Here is a 10,468-nt window from a genome sequence, read left to right on the forward strand (position 1 = left end):
TCAGAGTGCTCTTCCCCTGGGATAGGCTGTCCTAAAGTTTAGTAAAGGTGTGTTGTTATTAATTAACGATTGATGGTAGTGGAATGTATTATGCTTGTTCATGCATTGTTCAATGCAAGTGCCACTTAATGATGCAAGAACATGGAACATGCGGACACACAGATGGGCCATAAATAGGGACGGGCATCATTTTGCACAATTATCAGTTCCTTTCTTATTACTGTGCAAGAAAAATAATAACTTAATGCAATAATAATTGAAAAAAAATAGAAAGAAAAGAGGGATCATAGAGGCCATTACATCAGTGGCATTACATCAGGCCACCACTAAAACCTGGTGGCTGAACTTAACTACCGACCACACTGCATCATGAGATTTGTAACTGTCATTTTCTCCCCTGTATTGCTTGTTGGGTTAATCCAGTTTCACTGTAAACATTTTATTTTAATTTTATAATCAGAGTCCAGAAATAAATGGTAATAAAAAACATTAAAAAGTCCCTTTTCTTTTTTTTAAAGAGAGAGTACAGCAATGTCATCAAACAACATCAAGACACTGAATACTTTTGACGTAGAAATGATGTCTGTGTGGTATCACAGTGAACTAGTGGGTGTACCAATTCCTTAACAACAATATTTTCTTATATTTAGTCTGACCCTCAGTGTTGACATGGCAGTCGACAATGAGGGAAAACTTACAGAGAATTTGACTCAATCGTCTCAGTAATTTAGTTTCACTCAGTGTTGCTGTGCATCTCCTGTTGTGTGAAGCTACATTAATGTAACAGTGCACCACTGTGTAAAAAGAAATATCACCAATGTTGAAACACACTGAAATGCCTCAGAGAAATGTAAACTCAGCACCATTTAATACAGAAACAAAGCACAAACAGGTACTTAAAGCCCTTGAACAAAACAATTATAATTCATGTATTATACTCACTTAAATACTTTCATGTGATTGTCAGCATGAAAGTAATTTTGTAAATTCTCTTACAGCTATAAGCACTCGATGTTTATGAACACAACATGGTAAATATATGCATGCTAACATGCTGCAGATAGCAAAGGCAATGCTCTTCGGCACGGATACAAATTATTTTCCTTTAACTCTGACCTTCTTCTAGCTTGCATTTAAATAGACTTACTTTCTTTTCACTTCTTTAAAGTGTAAAATGTGTCGACCAGACGATATCAAGCTCCCTGTGAGATGTGTGCTCAGTTCAGCTCTTTTCAGCTACAACAGTAAAACACAATGACATAGTGATGATGTATACCAGTGAGCTCAAGTATGGTAGTGAATACAATCATCTGAGTTTCAGATGGTACAATCATATTAGCAGCACAGACTGGACTTTCAGTGGGGCAAGGTTTGTATTCAAAGACTAAACAAATCAAAGTTCACAGGTCGGGGGAAGTTGAGTGATCTGTTAACCCAGAGAGTGCTGCTTCTTCAGGCTGTCTGAGCGCCTCACTCTCTCCTCTGGGGTCTTTCTGTACCAGCTCCTGAGAAGAAAAAGCCCCTGTCATACTTTGCTGACTTTAAAGTCATCTGTAAAAGCTGAAATCCAAACATTTCTGTACGCTGTTGCCTTCAGCAAGAGGCAAATAAAGTATTGGAATTACATTTCAGAGACTTCAGAGCTTAGGTCCAAAGTATACTGGAGCACATGGATTTAAGGCAACACACTTTATTAGAAGACTACCGTTCTGAAGCCAAGTGTGTCTTCATCAGAGTCAGAAAAAGTGTAATGCTTGTTAATTAGGACACTAGCAACCCAAAAAGCTTATCAGCATTTTCTGAGTAGTGGGGGTGAGGTGGAGTGACGTATCTCCTAAGAGATGACATATGGCAGTTTATGACAGCAAGATAAGGCACTTTGTGATTTTGGTGAAACAAGTCTCACCCCTGGCGGTTCAGCTGGCCTGGCACAGGAGAGTTTTGGCCTTGGTTTGGCTTCAGGACTCTGTGAATGAAGAAAGGATGTATTTAGAGAACTAATCTTCTGGGGACATTAAACACAGGAAATTGTAGTTCAGTCTAGAGCACCTGTTAGTAGTGGGGCTCTTTGGCTTCTGCTGCTTCTTTCTAGCCATTGATGGGGATTCACCGACCCTGGAGGAGCGCCAAACACATACAATAAAAACACTGCTGATCCCTGGAGCCCATCATCAAAAACATTAGTGTCTAAAACCAGATCTCATCTACAATGTAAGGCTGTGTTCCTCTTTCCCATCGTACCTCTTTTTCCTGTCCAGAGACCTCTGTGTGGCAGCAGACAGAACCACTCTCTCCTTGGGGCCCTTGGCTTTCTCCTTTTGAAACAGTCAGTAAGGATCATAGTTTATGACTGAAGCACTGACACTGACGGTATAAGACGAGCCACCAAACAGTGTTTCTTTCCTGTAAGTCACTTTGTCCGTGTGGTAATCAAGGTGTAATATAAATACAGTTCATCATGATAAGCTTTTCAAGTACCACCAGCTATCAGCAGGTAGAACAATTATAATTCATCTTAGCAGATGTAGCTACAACAACAAGCCATGTCTTGATTTATACTTTGGTAAACATTACACAAATTGTCCAGACGAATGCTTCACTGCTCACCAAGCACGAGTACAAACTCAAGTTAGTTCCCAAGTTCATACTGAGAGTGAAAAGATATCTGAACTTTTCCTTCACTTCTTCCTTTAAAAGAGGAGCAACACATGGATGTGTGATTGATTGGTTGACAGGTTACCATGTCTCGCAGCTTCCTCTCTGCTCGGAGCTCCCTGTCCTGCTGCAGCAATGCTAATCGATCCCAGAGAGGCATTTCAAAGAAGATGTCATGGATGTCATAAAGGGCTGCACGTAACTGCGGGACAAAAGAGGCACACATAAACATGGAGTAAGATGGACCTCTGCTGTCTATAGACAGTAACTACACGTTCATACCTGGGCTCTAACTCTCTCCTGCAGGGAGCGATCTTGTGCAGAGCAGGGGCCTCTCTTCTGTGGACCTTCTGTCTGGAAGGAGCGGATGAACTCCTGTGTATCCTAAGCACACATATATACAGTACACATTCATAAACACAGTTTTTCACTAACATGATGAATAATTTATTGATTAACTCTTATTAAAATCACATTGGTGTTTTCAATTAGTTGTGCTCATTTGTATTTGTGTGTTATTTGTGTTAAACGTGTAATCTCACCAGGACGGTCTGTCGCAGGTGTTTGACCTTCTCTGTTTTGAGCAGTCTGCGAGTGAGGAAGCCACGAATGATGGCGCCAATTCGACAGAAGGCTCTCTGCTGCTCTGCTGCCATAACCTGGACAACAAGAAGATACGTGAAGATGGGAACGTGAAGATATAAAACACAGAGAGGGTTTGAGAAATAAACGTCCATCTAATGTGTGTTGCGACTTCGCATGTAAAAAGAAAAGCCTAAACTATGAAACCGCGCCTAACCCCTCACCTACACCACCTTGCTCTCTCTCTCTCTCTCTCTCCCCTCCTACACCCACACACATACATACAGACACCCAGATTCCTTTCGCCACATGCTTGTTTGTTGCTTTTAGGTTTAGTATGCTTGCAATTGTATAATAGATGTTTGTTGATTTATAATATTATTGATTTTTGATTAGTATTGTTATTGATAACAACTGTTTTTTATGGTCAGTGCTGATTCAAACCATCACTGTTCACTCTGAATGTGGAATAGTACTTTTACATTTTTTAAGTGAACACCAATTTTAAGACTTAATCCACAATTTCGTTACTGGTCCCTGATCCCAGGGTGGTGCCCCATTATTATAAATATTTGTTAATAATCCTATTGATATTAATAATTGTATTAATATCAATAATCTATTTGTATATTTGCCAATAACCAAACCCGCTCCAGCCAGATCCCAACATGTGTAACTTATGCAATCACACACACCCTCTTGTCTACTTGTGCATACATACCAGACTTAGCCTCGCTCGAGGTTTGCTAACTGCCCATGTGGGTCCCCACAGATAACCGGGAGGCTGGACAGAGGGAGAGGACACACTGGAACTTACAGGACTGGGAAAACCTGGAAAAAGAAACATACTTTCAATTTAGGTGTTTGAACTTCTCTATTTTGAGCTGTCTGCATGTATGGAAGAGTTGTCCGAATAGAAGTAATAATAATAAGAGTTAATAGGCCACAACACTCTTTTTGTCTTATGTCAACACTGTTTTACAAACTCCAACAGAGTAATAAGTGAGCATGGTGAAGTGGTACCTATACTGTGTATAGGTGATAGCTCAGATGGTGTGTGCTCAAGGCTTAGTCCAGGGCAGGAAGGGCTCACAACAGGACGGCTGTCACTCACGGACCTACAATTCCACCCACAAGCATCCCCACTCAAAGGCCGCACACACCCCTGCTCCTTCAGTCTTCTATCTGTCTCCTCGAGCTCCTGAACACATGCGTATACAGGAGACAAACACTTCGGTGCTTTAACCTTAAGCAAAAGAGAATACATTTACACTTCAACATTGCAACTAAAAAACTAAATAATTCTTGCCAATCTGTAAAATAACTGATAAAGTACCGCACAAAAAATACATTTTCGGTATCTACTTCTATTTAGAATAGATAATGTGTGATTCCATGTGCTGACCAGACAGAGGTGCTGTTGCTCTTTCTCCTGCTCAGCCAGGAGGAGAGACATCTGCAAGGAATGCTCCTCCTCCAGACACCTTTGCATGTCCTCCAGAGCCAGCGCTCGCCTCTGGGTCTCCTCTTTTTTACCTTAAAAGTGCAATGGGAGAAACTGTGATCTCAGTGGAAATGACACATTTTCACTCTGTAGAGTTTAGTAGATACAGTGTGCATTACAGGAACTGTTCAAGAGAGACTCGCCTGTCTTGTTGGCTTGTGCCTCAGCTGCATTTCTGAGGACAGTTGGTGTGGTCCTTCCATTGTTTGTCCCCTGAGGGTCATCAGGCTCCATTCTGAGTGTGACCTGAGCCAAGTCAGAAGTCATGCAGGGCCTCAGCAGAGATGGTGAGGGATTATCTACCTCACACGACTGGTTTAAGGGGGCTGCAGGGGTGCGCCAACTTGGAGCCATCCGTGTAACTCCTGCCATGAAGCGAGGAACCCTTTCCTGGCTGCGGTCTATGTGCTCAACTCCAGAGTGGCAGCTATGCAGTTGGCTGTCCAAAGTGTGGCAGCGCCGGCGAAATCCTGCAGCCAGATGGTAAAGGTGTCCCTTTGGGCTAAACCCTGAGGCACTAATGGGACTACAGGGCTCCTGCACTGGCTGGTACCACAGTGGCTGGATCGACGATTGCCACTTTCACTATCCACTGAGCCCCTGTGACTGGGGGACATCATGGCCCCTGAGAGAGATTCTCCCCAATCTGCCATGCCAGCAACTTCCCCTGACCGTACTGGACTTCGGGGTATAAGGTCGGCTGGGCCGATGGGAAAATAAATACGGATGTTCCCTGTAAAAACTGGGCGTGGTTTTCTGGGATGAAGGACTGTTTAAAGCTCTGCAGAGTTACGTTCAGGTAAATGACCATTAGCTGTAGGAACCGATGGGAGCAGGAGAGTTAACAGTGAGACAAGGACTGCAGGATGTCCATGTCGGCTGGGCGTTTGCTTATACTGGCATGACACAATAAATAACATAACTAACACGTCATTATTAGTTATTACCCCACATTACCTTATTACCAAGCTGTCATAATAAGTGCTACAGAAGTCCCTTTATCTCAATGCAGAGGCAGCAGTTTATAATGATGCCAGACAACCTCAACAGGAAGTTACTGGTGAGCCTCTACTACCCTCTGGTGTTCACAGCAAGAAAAACTTAGTGTGGGTAAACAATGTGTGTCAACCTTGCTGCCCACATGCATGCACAAGAAACACACACCAGATTGTTCTTTTATTTAAGTGAGTATACCGATACAGCACAAATGATTTATTTCAAGATTTGATGTCAAATGCGAAACAAAACGTGTTAACTGGTAAAAGTGTAAATTTGTGAATGGCCTACAAAGAAAGAGAAAATTTCCAACACAAAAATATACATTCAAATATCTGTTTAAGATCTAGAATAAAAAGAAAGGCCTTCTTAAGGCTTGATCTACAGTTTATTATTATTTATTCATTAGCAAGGGTATTAAAGTCATATACTGTAGATTGAAAATGACCGAAATAGAAAACCAACTTAATCACAGTTGTGGATTATTATCAAGGAATCGGTCGATGGGAGAGAGGAGGTCAACAGGTCAAGGCACCCTACCTATTACTAGATTATATATATATATATATATATATATATATATATATATATATGTATCAATTACAGTACAAATTTAATTTCTTTTAGACTTAAGTTTACTGTTGGCTGTGCGTGAGTGAGACTTTGAGAGGCACACTAGAGGAATGCAGGGTCGGGCTCATAAAACTCCTACTTTTCAGGTAGTTTGCATATAATTTGATTGGCAGTGTTTTTAAAAGACATGTGACTTTATGTCAGAGTCCTGTGTCTCATGTAGTAAACTGTGTGCAGTGTGTTACAAAAAGTGTCACTTTGAATTGCAAATTGAATGTAAAGCAGAAAATGTGTTTAGAGTTTTGGAGACTTGACCTTTGGTTTTGCTCTCACAGTGTTAGTCTCAGTAATTGTGCTTTATGTGTCATGTTAGTGTGTTAGCATTATAAACAACTGTAATCACATAATCACAGAAGTGGATTATGTATTTGCAAATTTTGTAATAAGCGCTGACTTTTACTTTCAACTATTTATTAACTGTAATATTTCTAACCTGGGTGCTGTGGCTCAGAGTTAAAGCTGGTTGTCTTTCAATCAAAAGATCAGCGGTTGGATCGGATCCTCCAGTCCATGTCCTAAATAACCCTAAATAAATCAATGTGATGAATGGGTGTGAATGATAATAGGTCAGGTGACACCTGTACAAATACAAGTCTATTTACCATTTAACCTCATATGAACCATGTCTAACCTGTTTATGCCTTTGAGATAGTACTATTACAGATTTAGTAAAGGTGTGTTGATATTCATTCAAGATTCATGGTAATATAATGTATTATGCTTGTTAATGCTTCAAAGTGCCACTTACTGATGCAAGAACATGGAACATGCAGACACTCATGTAGGGACGGGCATCATTAATACTGCTTTTGGTCCAGAAGTTTATCACAACTCTCATCACTTCCTTTCTAATTACTGTCCAAGTAAAATAATAACGTAATACAACTTAAGTCACTATATGAACTTAAAAAATAGAAAAAAAGAGGGATCACAAAGACAATAACATCAGTGTCATTATATCAGGCCACCAGTAAACCTTCTTTTAACAAGTAGCTGACCTTGTTTGCCTAAAGGTTAGTTTCTCTTCAGGATAAACTATTTGCATGAGTTTGTTTGTTTTGGGTGTGTGCTTTGGTGAGTAATCTGCTGTTGATCCCAGGGAGTTATAAATTATTTGTACACACGATAGGAAGAATATCAGCGCACCAACAGATTAACTTTTTGAGCTATACTATATATAACTAGAAAATTTCGCAAGAAATTTTGACAGTGTGGCTTCTACTGCCCGAAGATATCGCAATATATACACGCACCGATGTTACCGGTAGTATCGTTCAGGTTCAATATACAAAACTGGTACCGTTTGCTTTCTTTGAGAAATTAGTGGTGAGATTTAACATGGAGTCTAATGTAGCAGTTGGTTGGAGTTCATGTCGCTCTGCGGCTCTTTGAGCCAAATGTGTAAGTCCGTTAGATTCCATAGACACTTTACTGCGAGCAGCACAACATTTCCAAACTTTTGGGCCATAAATGGTGTATAAGGAGTAAAAATTGTGGGAGCTGGAGTAATTTGTTTGGAAAAATCACAGAATATTTTCCTGCTCTGCTCCACTCTGACAGTTATGCCCTCACTCTAGCTCTTAACGAGCCGTGCAATACACCATCCATCCATCCATTTTCCTCCGCTTATCCGGGGTCGGGTCGCGGTGGCAACAGGCCAAGCAGGCTGACCCAGACTTCCCTCTCACCGGCAACATGTTCCAGCTCATTCTGGGGGATCCCGAGGCGTTCCCAGGCCAGCTGGGAGATGTAATCCCTCCAGCGTGATCTGGGTCTTCCCCGGGGTCTCTTCCCAGTTGGACGTGCCTGGAAAACCTCCAGTGGGAGGCGTCCAGGAGGCATCCTAATTAGATGCCCGATCCACCTCAGCTGACTCCTTTCGACGCGAAGGAGTAGCGGCTCGACTCCAAGCTCCCTCCTGATGACCGAGCTCCTTACCCTATCTCTAAGGCTGAGCCCGGCCACCCTACGGAGGAAGCTCATTTCGGCCGCTTGTAGCCGCGACCTTGTCCTTTCGGTCACGACCCAGAGCTCGTGACCATAGGTGAGGGTAGGAACGTAGACCGAGTGGTAAATTGAGAGCTTTGCCTTCCGGCTCAGCTCCCTCTTCACCAAGACGGTCCGGTGCAGCGCCTGCTTTACTGCTGCAGCCGCACCGATCCGTCTGTCGATCTCCCGCTCCATCTTACCCTCACTTGTGAACAAGACCCCGAGATACTTGAACTCCTTCGCTTGAGGTAGGCACTCCGTCCCCACCTGGAGGGAGCAATCCACCGGTTTCCGGCAGAGCACCATGGCCTCAGATTTGGAGGTGCTAACTCTCATCCCCGCTGCTTCACACTCGGCTGCAAACCGCCCCAGTGAATGCTGGAGGTCACGATCCGAGGAGGCTAACAGGACCACATCATCTGCAAACAGCAGAGAGGCGATCCCGAGACCCCCGAACCTGACGTTCTCCACCCCCAGGCTGCGCCTAGATATCCTGTCCATGAAAGTCACGAACAGGACCGGAGACAAAGGGCAGCCCTGGCGGAGGCCAACACCCACCGGGAACGTGTCTGACTTATTGCCGAGAATGCGGACACAGCTCCTACTGCAGTCGTACAGAGACCGGATCGCCCATTGTAATGGGTCCGGCACCCCATACTCCCGCAGCACCCCCCACAAGAACCCCCGAGGGACCCGGTCGAAAGCCTTCTCCAAGTCCACAAAGCACATGTAGACTGGTTGGGCAAACTCCCAGAACCCCTCCAGTAGTCTTGCGAGGGTAAAGAGCTGGTCCACTGTTCCACGGCCGGGACGGAATCCACATTGCTCCTCTTGAATCTGAGGTTCGACAAACGGTCGGAGCCTCCTTTCCAGCACCCTGGCGTAATCCTTCCCCGGGAGGCTGAGTAGTGTGATACCCCGGTAATTCAAGCACACTCTCCGGACCCCTTTTTGAAAATGGGATCCACCACCCCGGTCTGCCAGTCCATGGGCACTGATCCCGACCCCCATGCGACATTGAAGAGGCGTGTCAGCCAGGACAGCCCAACTATGTCCAGCCCTTTCAGCATCTCAGGGCGGATCTCATCCACCCCCGGCAACTTGCCACCGAGGAACTTTTTGACTACCTCAGCGGCCTCTGCCAGTGTTATGGGTGAGCCTCCCCCTAGATCTTCAGGCGCTGCCTCCTCTGCAGAGGACATGTTGGTCGGGTTTAGGAGTTCCTCAAAGTGCTCTCTCCACCGCCCGACGATGTCCCCTGTCCGGGTCAGCAGTCCCCCCCCCTGCTGAGAACAGCCTGGGGTAAGCCCTGCTTTCCCTTCCTGAGTCGTCGGATGGTTTGCCAGAACCTCCTTGAGGCCAACCGAAAGTCCTTCTTCATGGCCTCACCGAACTCCTCCCATGCCCGAGTTTTAGCATTCGCGACCACTGCAGCTGCAGCCCTTCTGGCCTGCCGGTACCTGTCAGCTGCTTCGGGAGACCCCTGGGCCAACCAGGCCTTGAAGGTCTCCTTCTTCAGCTTGACGGCTTCCCTCACCTCCGTTGTCCACCACCGGGTTCTCGGGTTGCCGCCACGACAGGCACCGATGACCTTCCGGCCACAGCTCCTAGCGGCCGCGTCCACAATAGAGGCTTTGAACATGGTCCATTCGGATTCCATGTCCCCAACCTCCCTCGGGATGTGTGAGAAGTTCTTCCGGAGGTGGGAGTTAAAGACCTCCCGGACAGGGTCCTCCGCCAGATGTTACCAGTTCACCCTCACTACACGTTTGGGCTTGCCGGGTCTTTCCAACCGGTTCCCCTGCCATCTGATCCAACTCACCACCAGGTGGTGATCAGTTGACAGCTCTGCTCCGTGCAATACACACCCATTATAAAATCTGAAACAGACCCAAAATTTTCCTGAAACTTAAACTGTGACTTCATGAAAACTGTGCTAGCTATCAAAATGTCCATTTGGCTCAATAAAGTGCAGCGTTTTGTCTACGTTTTAAACTTTGAATCATGTTTCTATGTTAATGTACGGCTAGTCAATATGGGCCCAAAGTTAAGTATTTTTTGTAGCTCTCTTCATCAGGCTCTCGCGATCAGGCCGCACGTTTTGATGCA

General features: G+C 44.6%; 1 pseudogene; it reads right to left on the reverse strand.

Annotated features, from left to right (window-relative positions):
• Positions 1–1,281: 1,281 nt before the first annotated feature.
• Positions 1,282–9,762, reverse strand: LOC142944094 (centriolar coiled-coil protein of 110 kDa-like; annotated as a pseudogene).
• Between the last annotated feature and the right edge of the window lie 706 nt (positions 9,763–10,468).

Source organism: Anarhichas minor, unplaced genomic scaffold (genome assembly GCF_050575085.1).
Source record: "Anarhichas minor isolate MPS153535 unplaced genomic scaffold, ASM5057508v1 ptg000188l, whole genome shotgun sequence".
NCBI classification, from domain to species: Eukaryota; Metazoa; Chordata; class Actinopteri; order Perciformes; family Anarhichadidae; genus Anarhichas; species Anarhichas minor.